The sequence below is a fragment of the Pavona decussata genome, unplaced genomic scaffold (genome assembly GCF_977016875.1).
Source record: "Pavona decussata unplaced genomic scaffold, jaPavDecu1.1 SCAFFOLD_46, whole genome shotgun sequence".
NCBI classification, from domain to species: domain Eukaryota; kingdom Metazoa; phylum Cnidaria; class Anthozoa; order Scleractinia; family Agariciidae; genus Pavona; species Pavona decussata.
Window position 1 is genome coordinate 881727 of NW_028145468.1, and position 18722 is coordinate 900448.

At 40.3% G+C, this 18722-nt stretch overlaps 2 long non-coding RNA genes across 2 annotated transcripts; both read right to left on the reverse strand.

The window, feature by feature from the left end:
* Positions 1–735: 735 nt before the first annotated feature.
* Positions 736–3371, reverse strand: LOC146482349 (uncharacterized). The gene is made up of 4 exons (XR_014864128.1): positions 3033–3371; positions 2851–2917; positions 2247–2336; positions 736–1001 (listed from the first exon to the last, which is right to left on the reverse strand). It is a non-coding gene; the product is annotated as an uncharacterized LOC146482349 (long non-coding RNA).
* Positions 3372–5120: 1749 nt separating this feature from the next.
* Positions 5121–6963, reverse strand: LOC146482350 (uncharacterized). The gene is made up of 3 exons (XR_014864107.1): positions 6321–6963; positions 5935–6001; positions 5121–5473 (listed from the first exon to the last, which is right to left on the reverse strand). It is a non-coding gene; the product is annotated as an uncharacterized LOC146482350 (long non-coding RNA).
* Positions 6964–18722: the final 11759 nt, after the last annotated feature.

Here is an 18722-nt window from a genome sequence, read left to right on the forward strand (position 1 = left end):
GTAAATTCTTACTGACCTCAACACCTCACGAGCTCTGGTCACACTACTCGAAGACGTCATTCATGCGTGTGCACTCTCATTACAAACTCCGCTACACCAATCAAAACGCGAGTTTTACACTGTTCATTGTTTGAAAATAAAAATAAACAAATATACGTTGGTGACATTACGATCTGCTGGGTAACAAGGATTGGAAACAAAACAATATCTCATCTTAACATGGACTTGCTGATAAGTTGTATGCTTCTTGTCTTATTAGCCGCCTTATCGCACATCCGGGAAAACTGAATCAATGGTGATTAGCAGAAGAATGTGCCCTGCACCCTCAACCCTGAGGTGGGTTAGTGATTCCAGTTTGTTAGGTATGACAGTGTGTGACAAACTGATTTGGACATCGCAGATGTTGGCTCTAAACAAGGGCTAGTTTACTAGGAGACTTGTTTTACTTGAAAGTACTAGAATTTTTCTGGAAATTAAGTGTTCTTATTCAATTATGCTTTTGCCATCCGTAACTCAGGCTTTTCATCAAGGACACGATATCTAATCGTTGTTTGCTGTCGTTACACTAACAGGTTAGCTTTGATCAAGCTCATGCCTAAAAGACTTCCACAGCTGATAATGTGATACTATAACAATTAAGCAGGACTGTAAGTAAGTGCGCGCATTTCTTCCACCATTTTGTCACATATAAAACATCAGCGTATAGCTCAGATCCCCTCATACACAACAGACGAGTACAGTGATAATTTAATTTTATTTCTTTCGTCGATTATCGTGGTGTCCTTATGACTTAGCACGCGTACGTGTCGGTATTTGATTTCATGCCTGTTCCAATTTTAAGAAACAACTAGAGAATAACTAGAGCATTTTCTCTGAAAATTCGTAAATTAACTATTAATCAATTCGGTCTTCTAAGGCAGCGAAAATTTATCTTATTCAAATTGTGGTTCAACCTTCCCACGTGGTATTATCTTCCCAATAGCTAACGGCTGAAAGGCAACCTGTGTCAACCTCGTTCCCAGGGTCTCTCTTCTTCCCGCCCCAGCGAGAGAGAGAGAGAGACCCTGGGTGAACCTGGTCACGTGATAGCACACGACAAACTTCTCCCCAGTCGGGGTATACTCGCTCAATTATTTTATTCGCTAGAGTCGATCAGAGATTTTCAAGCGGGTGCGATTTTAAGCAAGCAAAATGCGAGAGATTTGGCGCAGTTTCATGCCGTCTGCAAAAATCGTATATTAAGTACAATCTAGCGAATTTCAAACGGTCAATGAAGCAGAGGTTGATCATAAACTCTAAAACTCTGATCTACACTAGTTGGAGCTGATTCCATGCTGAATTGTACCAGAAATAGCATTTATTCAAGCTTAAACTGCGGTAATAAGTACATCTTTTGCTCTATAAAATGAAATGTAGTTCATAAAAAATTCTTTCAGTAACAGCATTATTAATAATTCACCACTCAAGAAAATACAAATACATTCTTCTTGTTCAGTATTCTGTTTATTTACATGTAATTCGCGAAGCACAATATATTGAATATATATTTGGTCACCGATTTCCTGTGAATAAATACATTGTTTTCGATCACAATCAGCGCTCTGAGCTCAACATTTTTCGTTTAACTACGTCTCAAAGTCAAGGACATAGGGAATAAACTAAGATGAAAAGTACCTTTGAATTATATTCACACGCGGCTTGCTTCAGTCCGTTGGTATTTCTGAACACTTCGCCTGCTCACATTCTATTGCCGAAAATTCTTGGTGTTCCATTCGGCAATACTAAAATTGATCTTCTTTCCCATTTCACCCCATTTGGAGCTCTGTTAAAAGGCGTAAAGCCAGCGATACTTCTGTTCTAATCACCATGCCTGTTTAGGTTTTGACTCAAGCGTCCCCCATAGTCTGTCGGTTTCCCTCTGGCGTCCCGAAACGACTGTTTTTAAAATAATTCTTTTGGATTAACAACACTCTAACTGAGTGGAAAAAACGTGAACCTCTTCCAGGTCTCAAGTGAGTGTGCGATGTAGAAATGCTTGATCGTAAAATCGCTTGTTGTCGTAAAGTTCGTAGCTGGCTTCTCCGTCTTTCTGAGAAAGCAACAACTGCATACTTTACTACCCCTCCCTAACGGCTAATTGTGTCAAGCACCCAGATTTTGGGTGCCACGTGACCAGCTTCACCCAGGGTCTCTCTCTCTCTCTCGCTGGGGCGGGAAGAAGAGAGACCCTGGGAACGAGGTTGAACCTGTGTTATCTGGCCTCTTTATCTTTTCCAACATCAAAAATGCCGCAGGCAACATTGCTGGGACTTTGCCGGATGACTTTGGCAGCGGATCTGATGAGAACAAAAACATGTACAGGGAAAGTGAATGAGACGAGTGATTTTGCCACCATTTTGATATGCCATCAGTTATAAAAGAAGTCAAGAAAATCGAGCGAATATTATACTTAACGGTAAAGGCTTTAATGGATTAGTTTTTGGACGCTTAATTAACATTCTTCCTCCTTCTTGGAAAAAGTTTAATCATCCACAAAAACGATGTGATACCGATACCACATCGATACTATGCGCGTAAATGAAACTCGTGTAACCACTTATAGCTCAATGAGCCAATTGCCAATGAGAGAAACCCCCACCCACCCTCACCGGGGAGAATGGGGACATTTGTAGACCTCTGATGACAAATACCCCACCATGCACCATGAGGATCAACACAACTACAAGTATCCAAAGAATTCCCGGGGAATTGGTCACGCGCCTTGGAAATGACTGAGCCATTAAATGAAGAGTTACAATGTAACCATGTAGTTTTTCAGCTCATCTTCTGATAACTATTTTATTTAATTACCTTTGAAGTCGGTTTTTTTGGAATGTTCTTTCACTGTTTGCAGCGAGTTTTCGTCCTGGAGCACAATCTGCGTGAACATATATCGAATAGCATTGACAAGATATCAACACTAGTAGAACCTAGTTAGAAACTGTTATTTTTAAAAAAGGAGATTTATATTAACAAGCTAGATGTTATTGTACCTCGTGTGTTGCAGACATTCTTGCTCAAAGGTTTGGTGAAAACGTCTGTCCTGGCTGTTTGAAAGGTGAATACTACTTTGAAGCAGGCCAAGAAAATCGATGTTCGGCGTTCTTTCGAGGTTACAACTTTTACGGATTGTCAAAAACCGACTGCGTGATTTACGGCCAGGACTAGAAGTGATCACCAATAAACCCCGTGTAAAAATAGCGTTACCCAATTCAATCTAATCCAGGAGTCATCGTCATCATGGGACTTTGTAAAATGAGCCGATCATTATCAACTCTTCAGTAATTACGCGACATATATAATTTGCAATGGCGATGTTCAATCCCTGATTTAACAATTCAACAGCACGAAATATTCTGTGCCAGTCAGTCGGTGTTTTGTAAGATGTTAGTTAAGTGAGTGTCAGTCGCAGTTATCGAAGACTGAATCGCGTGATCGATTTTTAAAATTGTTTAACTATAAAATTGTCAGCGATTGAAAATATTCACAACGCATTTATTTTGCTTGATTTCGTGTGACTTATTACTAGTTACGAAGTGTAGAAAGATATCATTGTCTAGTTGGAAAAATGTTACAACAAGACGCTTTTTACAGCGTTACGCGGGATGCTTGGGTCGATGTAGCATGAACTTTGAATTGAATGGCAGATTACCTGCTGGAAGTTCAAGATCGTTGAGCAGTTAGTTATCGATCGATTTTATTAGCTGTTGACAATACCGTGAGATAACATTAACAGCAATCTGACAAATACCAGAAATTCTCGTGATAGTTACGAGCGTGGATTACAAACCTTATCGTCAGCGGCGCTAATTATATTCTGGGTGTCAGTAAAACGCGGGGTCGGGGTCTCTTTTTTTTTAACATCACAGGTCATTTGTGGGTCAAATAAGGATTAAAGCCAATATAAAAAAGTTAAGTCTCTAAAGCTTACTAGCTTAGGATAGGTCATCGGTGACAACACTGGATGCAGTTCCGTATTCTGGAGGACATTGGTTCCGTGAATTGACTTCCTTTCATTATTCTAAGAAACGAAATGAGGCAAAAAATACAAGGTACGAGACAATATATTTCTTGAACTAACAAATTCTTGAACTAGAATGTGCATGAACTTACGCGAAGGATAACCTAGACCTTGAAGCATCAGATTAACATGACGGTCACAAGTTCTTAAGTCATGCAACTAAAATAACTCAACTCTCTAAATTACTAAATAATGAAATTCCACTTCATAACAATACTGCAAATGACGCCTGTTTGTGTTTAAAACGAGGGCAAAGCGATAATTGGGGCAGATTTACGAACGGACCGGAAATAATCCGCTACCTATTAGTACGAATCCTGGCTTAGTAAATTCTTACTGACCTCAACACCTCACGAGCTCTGGTCACACTACTCGAAGACGTCATTCGTGCGTGTGCACTCTCATTACAAACTCCGCTACACCAATCAAAACGCGAGTTTTACACTGTTCATTGTTTGAAAATAAAAATAAACAAATATACGTTGGTGACATTACGATCTGCTGGGTAACAAGGATTGGAAACAAAACAATATCTCATCTTAACATGGACTTGCTGATAAGTTGTATGCTTCTTGTCTTATTAGCCGCCTTATCGCACATCCGGGAAAACTGAATCAATGGTGATTAGCAGAAGAATGTGCCCTGCACCCTCAACCCTGAGGTGGGTTAGTGATTCCAGTTTGTTAGGTATGACAGTGTGTGACAAACTGATTTGGACATCGCAGATGTTGGCTCTAAACAAGGGCTAGTTTACTAGGAGACTTGTTTTACTTGAAAGTACTAGAATTTTTCTGGAAATTAAGTGTTCTTATTCAATTATGCTTTTGCCATCCGTAACTCAGGCTTTTCATCAAGGACACGATATCTAATCGTTGTTTGCTGTCGTTACACTAACAGGTTAGCTTTGATCAAGCTCATGCCTAAAAGACTTCCACAGCTGATAATGTGATACTATAACAATTAAGCAGGACTGTAAGTAAGTGCGCGCATTTCTTCCACCATTTTGTCACATATAAAACATCAGCATATAGCTCAGATGTCCTCATACACAACAGACGAGTACAGTGATAATTTAATTTTATTTCTTTCGTCGATTATCGTGGTGTCCTTATGACTTAGCACGCGTACGTGTCGGTATTTGATTTCATGCCTGTTCCAATTTTAAGAAACAACTAGAGAATAACTAGAGCATTTTCTCTAAAAATTCGTAAATTAACTATTAATCAATTCGGTCTTCTAAGGCAGCGAAAATTTATCTTATTCAAATTGTGGTTCAACCTTCCCACGTGGTATTATCTTCCCAATAGCTAACGGCTGAAAGGCAACCTGTGTTATCTGGCCTCTTTATCTTTTCCAACATCAAAAATGCCGCAGGCATCATTGTTGGGACTTTGGATGACTTTGGCGGCGGATCTGATGAGAACAAAAACATGTACAGGGAAGTAAATGATACGAGTGATTTTGCCGCCATTTTGACATGTGATCAGTTATAAAACCACTCAAGAAAATCAAACGAATACTATGCTTAACGGTAAAGGCTTTAATCATGGATGAGGTTTCGGACGCTTAATTAACATTTTGCCTTGATCATACACAAAAACGATGTGATACCGATACCATATCGATACTGTGAGCATAAATGAAACTCGTGTAACCACTTATAGTTCAGTCAATTGCCAATGAGACAATCCCCCACCCACCCTCAGCGGGGAGAATGGGGACATTTGATGAAAAAAAAACCCCACCACGAGGATCAACAAAATGACAAATATTCAAAGAATGCCTGGTGGATTGGTCACGCGGCTTGGAAATGACTGAGCCATTAAATGATAATTAAAGCACGCAGCTCATCTTCTGAAAACTATTTTATTTACCTTTGAAGTCGGTTGTTTTGGAATGTTCTTCCACCGTTTGCGGCGAGATTTCATCCCGGAGCACAATCTGTGGGAGCATACATCGAATAGCATTGAACATTAGGAGAACTTTTAAAAACACAAAGAGTCAGTTAGACTGTTTAGTAAACAGTGTAACTTATGCCGCGGCTTAAGACAATCAGTGGACCTCCAAATCTGTTAAAAAGTGGTTTATCTTAAGTAGATAAATAGTTTTTTAACCTTCTTGTTACCGTCGGCAGTAGACAATGTTTAGATATGATAGTTGGCAAAATTGAAAACGGCTTAGAACGTTGCCGTTTTGTTAAACACCGTCTAAACTGTTTTTTAATAACCGACCCAAAGTGTTATAGACCCGTTATATGTACCTTTTCTGTTGCGGACATTCTTCTCAAAGATATGGTGAAACGTCTGTCCTGGTTGTTTGAAAGCTGAATATTACTTTTAAGCAGGCTAAGGTTTCGAGGTTACAACTTTTATGGCAAACAAATGTGGCCAGCCGGAAAGTGATCGCAAATAACCCCCGTGGCGGTAAGTTAACCAATCCTATTCAATCCAGCTCCATCGTGATTATGAGAAGTTTGGAAATCATGAGGCAATCATTGAACCCTGGAGGGGGAGGGGGGGGGGGGGGTGGTTTAGAGGTCTGAAACTCTGAACGAGTTATTTTCACACCGATCAACTCTTTACTGTGAGACGCGACATACATAATTTCCATTGGCAATATTCAATCCCTGATTAAACCATTCAACAGCACTAAATATTCTGAGGCAGTCAGTTGGTGTTTGTAAGATGCGATGTTAGTTGAGTATGTTAGTCGCAGTTTTCGAAGGCTGAATTGCGTGATCGACGTTGAAAAGATAGCCTTCGGACTTGCACGTTGTTGAAGGGAATTGAGCCCCTTGCTCTAACCTGTTTTATCAACGTGTACATGTAGCAACACGTTAAATCGCGCGATCGACGTTGAACATTGAACGGAATTGAATCCCTAGCTCTATTTAATTAACATCGTGCAGCAACAAATTTTGTGTCCATCTGTTTTTCAGTTTTATTCAAAAACATCAATGCATCCTTACGCTTCATACTTTACATGCAGTTCATTTCATAACTACTGAAATCGCTTACAATACTTTTTTCATATATGTATATGTACAATAACAGTGCATTACTATTCCTTTGTAACAAGATTATATTACTTAAAGTACTTCATTGCTCAATAATTACTTACTCACTCTCTACTGAGTTAAATTTTGCTCAGTATCAAAAGAGCCGTGCGTAAAAATCTCAGAGAAAATGCTGGGCTAAGGATAAAAGAAACTTTAAACAGATCCTGGAGTAATAAATGGAAAAACTGTGACATTTGTTAAAAAAGACTTTCAGTGAAAAATACTCACACATCTTACTCTCTACCTTTGTGTGCAAGAAGAATTTGTCGGAGTTTATGCCAACGATACAGTGTTGCGAGGCGTTTGTTTGAAGTAAAATGGGACGAGATTAGAAAATAAGAAATAAAACTCCAAGGGAAATAATGAACATGGACCGTAAAACTGAGTTCAAAAGATTGCTCTGCAGTTAGCAATATTATTAAGCTTAAGGCAAATGACGTGTCAACACTGCAAAAAAAAAAACAGCAAAGCAGCAAACCTGCAAAGGTGGTTTTGTCAACAAAAACAAATGAATACCCACCTCTTTAGAGAACAATCAATCCTTTTATTCCATTTCTGAGTTTTGGTTCGTTTTACAACGTTTAGTAAGCGGAGTAAAATGATTTCACTTCAAGATTCCCTGTATGGGGCTGTCCGGAAATCTTGCCAGTCTAGCTTGTTGCGTCCACAGGAAAGCCAGGATAACATAGAATAGACTCCTTACCCTCCGCGGGAAAAATGTAGACGGCCATGGGAATTTTTAATTTCCTAACACGTGGGTTTCACAAGAGATAGTGACTGAAGCTTTAGTCACCAGCAACATTGGACAAACCCTTTCATGAAAATTATATATGGCGAGAATGAATGAAGACTGGGGTTCATTTCATAGTACCAACAATGAATTCTCGCGATCGCGTTGACAATAATATCTCGATCATGTTTAATGCTTCAAACATCATTTGGCAGATCATTATGAAAGCAAAAATCACAATCACGGCCAAGTTAAAAACGAAGCAAAAGGAAAAAGAAAACAGAAGAAACGAAACCTGACTCGAACTTGACTCGCGCTCGAACTTGACTCATGCAACGAGTAAACTCATCCCGCGCAAAAAAACAAGAGTTGACTCACTTCTTAAGAACGTGCAGCAACATGTTAAATAGCGTGAACGACGTTGAAAAGTAGCCTTTGGACTTGCATGAATCGAATCGCGTCATCGATCAGGGGCGTAGCCAGGGGAGGGTTCCAGGGGTTCTGGAACCCCCCTCTCCTATTTTTAACAGTGATTTTATCCCAGCAACAGTGTAATGGACTCTCAATTCCTGAAATTCTTCGTTTTGTTCTATGCTTACAATAAGTACAGTGAACGTCATTGTGGTATCTATGTAATGCGTTTCACTTGCATTTTCGGAGACACGAGCAAAAACTTTTTAGATAAAACTAGTGAGCAGCACGTCTGCGAACTCTTACAGTTGTAAAACGATTTATTTTCCCCTACGCGTTCGTGCGACTAACGCACACTTCGTCAGTGAGTTTTACAATACAACATAAGTGACCTGTATATATACCAACATAAAAGACCCACAGTTTTAGCTAAAACTGTGGGCCCCAAAATTATGTCACGCACATAATATGTCACATCTTGCACACCTTTTCGCCTGTTTCCTACATGTAAATCCACTAGCGTGGGTGCGGTTTTACGTAATGTAAAATTTATTTTAGTCTTTTATGTAGGTATATATACAGGTCACTTATGTTGTATTGTAAAACTCACGAAGTGTGCGGTAGTCACACGAAACGCGTAGGAGAAAATAAATCGTTTTACAACTGTAAGAGTTCGCAGACGTGCTGCTCACTAGTTTTATCTAAAAATGTCTGGGCTGGCGTTGATCAACATCAATTACCACCGAGAAATAAATATCGAGGAAGTGATAAACACGTTCGCTCAACGGCAACCAAGGCGTCTTTTGTTTGCGTAGCGTAAACGCCAAAGTCTTGTACGTACGTAATGTGAGGATTTTAGACCAACCGTTTTCGTTGGAACCAATTTGGAACCCCCCCACCCCTCCTAGAAATCCTGGCTACGCCCCTGTCGATATTGAAAATTGTTAAATGATAAAATTGTCAACGATGGTGCTTGGGACTTATTACTTATGTCATTGTCTAGTTGGAAAAATGTTACAAAAAAAAACATGAATTGACTCACTTCTTTCGTCATCAATTCTCTCACAATGATACTGATCAAATGTTATTTTCTTTAGATACAAGGAATGGAACATTCAACATAGATTTTGTTGGCAGCTTTCCACACACGAAAGCTTTGTCCTGGGTAATCGTTTTAAGCCTGGTTCACACTTGCGACATCAGCTGCGACATAACGACATAAACATAACGACATAAGAAGGACGTTATGTCGTTATGTTAGCAGTGTGAACATGTAAACATAATGACATATTGGCAACATAACGACATCGACATAACGACATAAGGAAAAAACTGACCTCTTCTTTATGTCGTTATGTCCATGTCGTTATGTCGTTATGTTGCTGTCAAACAAGTGTGAACAAGTTCGACATAACGACACAACAAACCACCAATCAGAGAGCGGCAAAAATTGTCGAACCCAGTTCGCCACCAGCACTATTTTCAATATGGAGGCTACTGAGGAGTTGGAAGATATGACGGAGCAACCCTGGTGCGGCTCGTGTAGATGAAGAAGAACTTGCTGAAGCGGTTCGAACTTATCCAATATTGTATGATAAAAGACATGTAGATGCTCTTCTAGCTTCTTCCTGAAACACTGGACGTACCCATTCTTTTCTTCTAGCAATTTTTTCCCTTTGTTGTCGTCGAAGACGCCTTCGTCGCAGAAACAAATTAAATTCTCTCAAAGGCAACAAGTGTTTGTTTCGCCATTTTTCAAGTATTCTTTTCACCGAACCTTATGTCTTTATGTTAGTGTTCACATTACCGACATAAGCGATTATGTCGTTATGTCGCAAGTGTGAACCAGGCTTTCATAAAGTTTAACTCGTGTAAAAATTTAAAAACGTTTTTACAACATCTGTTGTTTGTCAGTTGAACGGTAAAAGTTATTTCGTTAACTCCCCCTAGCCTACGTGTAGGTCGTGTAGGCTATTTATCGGACTGTTTGACGGTTACATAATGTAACGAATAAACAATTTGTAATTAACTCATGGGAAAAATATGTTCTACTTTTACTCACCTTACATTTTCGTTCGCAAGTCACTGTTGAGCTGCTGAACTAGCTAGCTATTCAATACGGCGATTCAGGCAGTTCAGTTACGCGTTATCGAACTAAACATATCCGTCTTTAAGGTCTTTCATCAGTACCAGTGCTCCCAACCTAACTTTAGATTTAAGAACCCTTCTCTGTAAAAATCAAATAAAGTGGGAAATGAAAATGTCTTACCCCCCTCTCAAATTTGGCACACAAATAGGTCTTCAGGGGGGATGTTCCAAAACGACTTTTATTAAGGTTCTTACTTCATTGTTGCCATGGTAACATCAGATGTCTGTTGGCACCACAAACTCCAATTTTGTGCTCAGAACCAGCTGTGAAAAGTGCCAAATGTAAGACACCATTTTTAAGACTTACACCAAAGTTAAAACATTTACTCGACTTTACAAAAATATGTGGCTTTTTGTTTTATCATTTGTAAATAAATTAAACGGTCAATGAAGTAGACAGTCTTATAGAACAAACTATGGTTCTTTTTCAATTCAATATAAAGGTGCAAATCAAAATATAAAGGTGCAAATCAAATTCCATTCCTGAGTATTTAAAACAGCTCAAATCACAGTATAAAGAAGAAAACTAAGCTATATCTTTAAAAAATCAATGAATATAGATAAAGTTTACTTAAAAAACTTTTGTTATATACAGCATATGTGTTTAGTAACTTCCGCTTACCTGATTTGTAAACAGAATTACTGTTAATTAATTTGGGGGATCTTGTAAAAACCCGAAAGGGTTTCCTATCCCTCTCAACTTGAATGCATATAATATGGTAACTTGATACTATGAATAAAATGATTGAAAGTGTTTCAGTCATTTTAGTTGATGGGTAAACCAGGCAACATATTTTCTTGAATTTCTCTAAAAGATGTAGAAATGAAATTATATCGCTAGTTTACAGTAGACATTGTAATTATTAATGTCACTGTTCCGTTTAATATATCCAAACACACAAGCTTTAATGAAACGTAGAGTAATAAACTAAAGTAAGGACCACTAGACACGTTTGGCATTAATTTGGGGGACACCGCTCGGCGATTGGCGTGACTGGCGACTTCTATTGCGTGACCATTTTAAGGCCTCACTTCTCTGGCACTTCCAGCTGCACCTAGGCCAACAACAACAAAACACAACAACGCACTGCAACAGCAGCACAGCTAGGCCAGCAGCGCCACTCCAAGAAGAGTATTGGCAGGTCGCAAAACTAGAGCGCTACGAGCTGCCATCTAGGCCAGCAACGCGCAAACCTAATTAACTGAATGACCTATCATGCCTCACCTATCTCTCCAGCGCTGCTGGGTCGGACCGGAGTATTGGCAGGTCAATATTACCAAAAGTCATTGAAATGAACTAGAGAACTTAGCTTGGGGAAGTCGCTACGCAGACTTAACCGCCACAGATACACGCAAAGCGGGTATCCCCCCAAGCAAAGAAAATCCACACCAAAAATTAAACTTGCAGGCTAAGGGATGGCTAGCCAGTCTTGCATTTGTGATAAAAATAAGAAGTATAATAAGAATATAAAGACACTGTTGTAGCCCCAACATGTGGGTAGGTTCGATACAATAAAGAGAGTTAAACAGTGTCGCCAATTCAAGCAGAATATAAAAATAAATGGCAAATAGATATGTTTATTCCCATGCACATAGCTCACAGACAACCAAGGAACAAAATTGGTGGAAAGTTTCTTGAAAATGAACTTGTAAAACGCACAAAATGTACTCAGAAAAAAGAAAAGTAAACAATCTGAAATATGACTGACAAGAAGGTCCGAGGTTGTGTGAGCCTGTAATGGGTTGGTACTGATTTGAGGTGCATCTGCCTGATACGAAAACCCTAAAAAACCCAGTGGGGAAAAAATAGGGAACGTACTCTCCCAGAAATGCAGATACACAACCCCTGGAGAAAGGGGCAATCAAGTACCAAGACAAAATAAAAGTAGCGGTAGTTACTACGGTGATGACAAAAGCAAAGTCCATAATATATGAAGGAGGTGGCCCTGGAGTGCTGATGGTTCCCTTGAGGAGCCAATGGTGGTGACACTTGGACATCTAAGATCCTGGTGGCACTGAAAACATCCTATTGAGCAGGAGAAAGCTGAAGACAAGCCAAAAAACAGCCACTGGATCACTTGGAGCATAGAACCTCGGCAGCAGAAAAGGAGATATGGTGGTGCAAGATCAGGCATGTAAATAACGAAAGAGGCAAACAACGAATTAGTCTAAAAAGGGGTTTCAAGACAAACAAAATGCCACACCCATGCACTAGAACTAGGGGATGGATGGTAATGACCCAATCCAGCATTGAATATAACTAATAAGTGACGGATCAGGATAATGACTAGTATGGATATAGTGATTGAATAATGCGACTAAAGGAAAGGGACAAAAAACAGCCACAATATCTCACCAGCAGGGTGTTGCAAGTACATGTAAACCTATGCACAAGGTGGTAATGTAAAAAGAAAACCAAATATTGGAAGTGCAAAACGATGTGTATGGACAGGAACCATTACAAAAGGACAGAACTGATGGCCAATTACAAGACGGGAAGGCAGAGTTGAGCTTGCTTTCATGGTAATCCCGAGGGGATAAACTCGACAACTGCTGCTCCTACAAATATCTAAATGTGGTAACTGCTCCTAAGTAGGATGCCTAAAAGGAGTGCAAGTCCACAATAATTGGTTTCAGCGCCATGAAGGGATTCAGAAGAACACATATTTATGTCAAGTAACAGGCAAATACAGAGAATAAAGTAACAAGGGATGGGAGAACTAGACCCATATGAGCACGACTTCATGAAACCATGTAAAACAAACAACCCACTAAAATAGATACTTGGAGGGATACAGTGGAATAAGTGATAAAATGATAGGACTACAAATGTTTCTGGATATGTTGAGATGTAAATAAATGAATGCTGTTAAATAAACGGGCATCCCTTCAGCAAATGTCAAGTACACCGCTATGGTGAGGTGCCAGCACATGCACGGGACACATTGATGAATTAACACTTAAGGTATCTATGTTGTAAGTTAAAACGAATCCCGGCCAAAACGACCCCAACCCAGGCCGATCTGCACTTTCCCTTGTTAAGGTTGGGTAATTTACATCTGAAACAAAGGGAAACACAAATCAACCCAGGCCGAAATCACTCCAACCCGGGATTCACTCCAACCTACAACATCTAAACTTGGCCAGGATTTTATGAACCCAAAGCACATAGGATCGAGAACAAAATATGGTTTCAGGGAGAAAGGTTGTGCATGGCAAAGAACCCAGTTGATAACTACAAGACAACTGAAATATATGACATTAGGGCCTTATGTGTGAGAATGTCTAGACTGTGTGTGATGGTAAGCTGATAGTAATGCTATAAACATGTCAAACATAACCAACAATCAACCTCATTTTCCACTTCGGTTGGGATCAAGAGGTGCGAGCATTGTAACCTGATGGAAGTAGTCGAAGTAGAGCGAAGAACGGCGGCTGTAACGGTAAAGAAGAGGAGTGACGGAGCTGACGAATCCATCCCAAGCGGCGGGCCTGACCGGGCAGCTTCAAGATGTTTGGTGCCTTTACAGTCTTCGTGTGGGTACGAGTCAAATGGTCCTGCAAGAGCGTCCGTGAAGAGCGCGATGCCGACAGATGGTTACGACCAACTGAGGCCATGCTGCTGGTGGAAGGTCTTCTGAGCGTGACGGAGCGGTGTAGTGTCAGTGGTGAAGATGGCATGGCGAAATGAGACAAAATGGAATACATTCTGCTCACGATAAACAGCCAATGAAAAGCTTCGCTACCACTGACTTGTGTCTCTTCGTAGAACATCCGTTCAGGCCAGAAAAACTCGAACGCGTGGCACGTGCGAGTATTAAACGGCACGCCAAAGAAAACTTTCAGGGGCCTTACTTTGCGACAAATTCTCCAATTGTTGGGCCTGGTAAGAGCATCCAAAGGTCACGTTGCATAGTTGCCTTCTGCATGCTTTTTTGTTAGATTTGTACAGCGTAACAGTGGATAAAACCACGTCGTTACATTTTTTACAGCGTAACAGTAGATAAAACCATGTCGTAACCAAGTGTGACTTAGAACCTTCTATCACACATTTAAAGCTAGACAGCGTTCAATGTCAGGGCCAATGGCCAGGGTTGTACTATGCTTATGATAGACTTTATATCATAGCAAACCAGAGATGAATGCACCATTCACTGGTTTAGCCATATAGAAAAAGCGAACTAACTTGTCTCCAGACAATGTCGCAACATATTACAATGTGACTATTGACCAACGTGACAATGATACAGTGATAAGTCTAAAGTACAGTACGTAGAGATGCCCCCCGGGGCTAGGGGCGTCACGTTCCATTAACTGCGTTTTACAATTGTATTGTAAAACTTTCCTAAATCTGTAAACATTTCTGCGGGGCCGCCTTATTTTATTCCTAGGGCAAATAAGAAAAAAGGCTATAAAATGGATTTCTCGCATTTTGGCATAATAACTGAACCCGTAGCTTCGCCAGTAAAACGTTAAAAAACTGAAACGGCCCTGTATTCAAAAAAATATTGCGTACCGATTAAATTTCTGATAAATCCATCTCATTTATAACCGTTATTTTTTAAACAATTTCAAGCAAAGTAAGGCTTACTTTTGACCAACATTCGTTCAACAAAAGTTGAACGGATGTTGAGCAAATGTTGGACGAATGTTTAACGGAGTGTTCAAACGGCTTCAACACCATTCAAAATTTTCGAGAACAAAGGAAATGTTGTATGGATGTCGAATGAAAGTTTTAACCAATTTAAATTTAATTCAACACGGTTTTAACAATGTTGAACGACCTGTTCAAACGCCCCCAACATTTAGTTGAACGGATGTTGAACCAAATGTTGAAACTGTTTAAAGCTAAAGGGGCGTAATTACTCACTAGCAGATCTTAATTACTGCCAGTGACAATGTCAGACCACAAGCCCAAAACAGATCTCCAATGTCTGACGGCTTCTCAAATTCTGTCTTGTCCTCTACTTCTATCATGGATGGATCCCCAATGTGTATACGGTGTATGACATTTGCAGACTGCACTGACTGCAGACTGCAGACTGCAGACTGCAGACCGCAGACTGCAGACTGCAGACTGCAGACCGCAGACTGCAGACTGCCGACTGCAGACTGCAGACCGCAGACTGCAGACTGCAGACTGTAAAATAATAACCCTATAACGCTGTATACTTTCAAAAATTCGCAGACCACCACAATAATTTATTTAGGGGCGAGATATAAGCTTAATAAATCTCTAAGATTTTGGTTTTCACACTAAATACGCGCATTATTCATTAAGTAACCAGCATCACTTCAAGAATTATACTAAAACTACCCACTAGAGCCTTTACATGATGTTATTTCCTTCGCGAAAAAACATTGGTTCGGTGCGTGTTAACACGAAATGGTTCTGCGAGCGGTGTTCATATTATTAATTGCCGATCGAGCGGATAGCATCTATTACACATGGTTTCTCGTTCGCAGTATTTAAGGTTGGTTTCCGTATGATGGCGGATCGCAATAAGGTCTGCGATCATATGGAAACTACTTCTGCGATCGTCTGCGATCGCAGAAGATAGAACCATGTTCTATCTAAAGGCTGGTTTCCATATGATCGCAGACGATCGCAGACCTTACTGCGATCTGCGATCTGCGATCCGTGATCATATGGAAACCAGCCTTTAGATTCCTTCAACATCACAAATACGGCCGACGATTTATTTCCGGTATTCCAGGGTTTGGTGCATTTCTGGTATATTCTAACATTCCACAGACAAACTGCTCAAACAAATCGGATGTCAATATCCCACCGCATTCCGAACTTTCTTTGCTGAAGCTTAAGAATTCCTTAATAGACAAGTATTAGTCGGCTACTTGTTATTATCATACAACGATAACCTATGAAGAAGAAAAAGAAAGAATTGTACTTTGAATCCGCCGAAGCCATTCCTTATGAACCTTTACAGCCAAAGACAACTTGGGAACGAGGCTGTTGTGACTTTACGCGGGAAAAATCAACCTCGTCGATTTCCAATTTTGTTTTGACGTTGCTTTATTGATGATGACGTCACCTTTATTCTTATGTTTCAATGTGTATTATTTCACAATTAACAGTCTTTGGTCTGCAGTCTGCAGTCTGCAGTCTTTGATCTGCAGTCTTTGGTCTGCAGTCTGCGGTCTGCAGTCTGCAAATGTGATACACCGATGTGTATAGGTACTCCATGCACTGCATATTATATAAGCAGCTGAAACAATAACAGCTTTGGAATAAATGTGATGGAATACTCCATCTGCACATTTATTCCTTTGCGCATATGCCACACATGACATTCCCAGGCGCGTAGGTAAGGGTTAGATAAGTGTGTTCGTTGAGCCCCAAATATTGCTGAGCGCCGGAGGCGCTGTTACTAGGGGGGTCCGGGGGCATGCCCCCCCGAAAATGTTTGAAAATCTAGGTTCCCAGAAACCTCATTTCCTGTATTTTGAGACCCATTTTAGGCAAATCACAAATTTGTTTTACAGCAGCTTTTTAAGCTATATACATCATTTCTACGGCACAATTGTTTCAACTTAAACAAGAAAGTCCAATGTACATTCCGCGCCCTGTCAAGTTCTGATAGCTATTCGATCTGCTGATAGTCATACACCAAGCTGGTAAACTGCATCATTCTCAGGTGTAGGCCTTCGGACAAATTGACTATCTCGTCAAGATTGACAGGCATATCATATTTGATATGCATTAGAACCAGGGCGGACATTCTACTCTCTCGCATGGTACACCTCATGTAGTTGTTCAACCTCCTCATTGTGCTCAGTTTTCTCTTCCGCCATTATTGATCTTCAAAGGGGGTTCGTTCGAACCCCTCGAACCCCCCCTCCTACGCGCCTGATTCCAATCCTAGCAGTAGGCAGGAAGTTTGTCATATGAACCTAGTGTAATGGGCTTAATTAGCTCCCACGAGTCTGTGGCTCAGTGGTAGAGCATCCGAACTAGTAATCGGAAGGTCTTAGGTTCGACTTCTCATAGGAGCACTCGGATTTTTTTCCGAGTACGCCGCGCCTGTGTCACTTATTGAATAATACATCATTCTCAACAACAGCTTTTTCAACCAGATCTTTGGGAATCGGACGCATTGAAACAACCATCGAGCAGGCAAATGGCCCAACAGGTACACACTCAATGTTGGTAAATGTAAACGTGGACACATTGCGATTTTCAGCGACATTTTGCAGTTGAATTCCAGCATTTATCATTGCTTTTTCAAATGAGAAGCTACACCCTAAATAAAATGACACATATTCATCCATTGAGTACACACTCAGGTTAATTGCCAAGCTTCTTCGTGATGATCCCATTTTCAGATACACAATACAGTTGCACGGAGATCATTTCTTATACTGTGAATTTGAGTTCAAAATCAATAAAGTAAATACCCATAACTTTGTGAGTAAATTGTCATTTTCATCTCGCCTTGTGATTCAGTTAAATCAGGAACTGGGGAGTGAAAAACAAAACCCAAGGTCCATGTCGTCTCAAATCCCAGTTTCCATTTATCCCTTCAACACCCGCTTGGTAACCATATCCACCACGTCACCCAGACTGGTGTCTGTTTGGTAATGAATTAATTAACCTGCTGGCAAGCTCTCTATTAGGTCAACCGCGAGAGCACTGTGGCCCAGGCTAGCAATGAATGTGCATAAGGACAAGTGAAGAAAGCCTCCATACTGGCATTAATGGCTCTGCTGTATTAGTCTCAGCACACTTGCACTTCTTTCACATTCCTGGGAGGAGGATGGGGTACACCCTTATGTGAGCTGGACCTGTTTTGGTCTGAAAGCGGATATGGAAGAAACCAGCTCTGAAATGGGTATGAATTTTAGAGACTCTTTGGATGTAATTTCTCAAAAACGGGACCAAAAAATGAGACATTTTGGTCTGATATTGCGTCAGGGTCTGGTAACTGAGCTGCACATGCCGAACAATGGTGTCATAGTCACAATGATGGCTGGAATTGTACAACCACCAATCCATGCTGAAAATAGATTTTCTCTATGAAAATACCATTTGCGGGAGGAATTGTCCCCATCCAGCTGTTAAGCCGCCCTATATAAACAAAGCAGCAAGAAAATTGACACAGATGCTGATAAAAGAAAATAAAGATGCTTTATATTTTTCAAACTAACAGTTATCAGTGGTTCAGGACACCGAAGAACCACATGCAGTTTCTTTTTTAGTACCTTGCTTTGTTTAGAAGCGTTGGTCCTTAACAGATGGACCTCTCGACCGAAAACACTCACTCATCATTACTTGTCCCAGAAGAATACGTGGACGG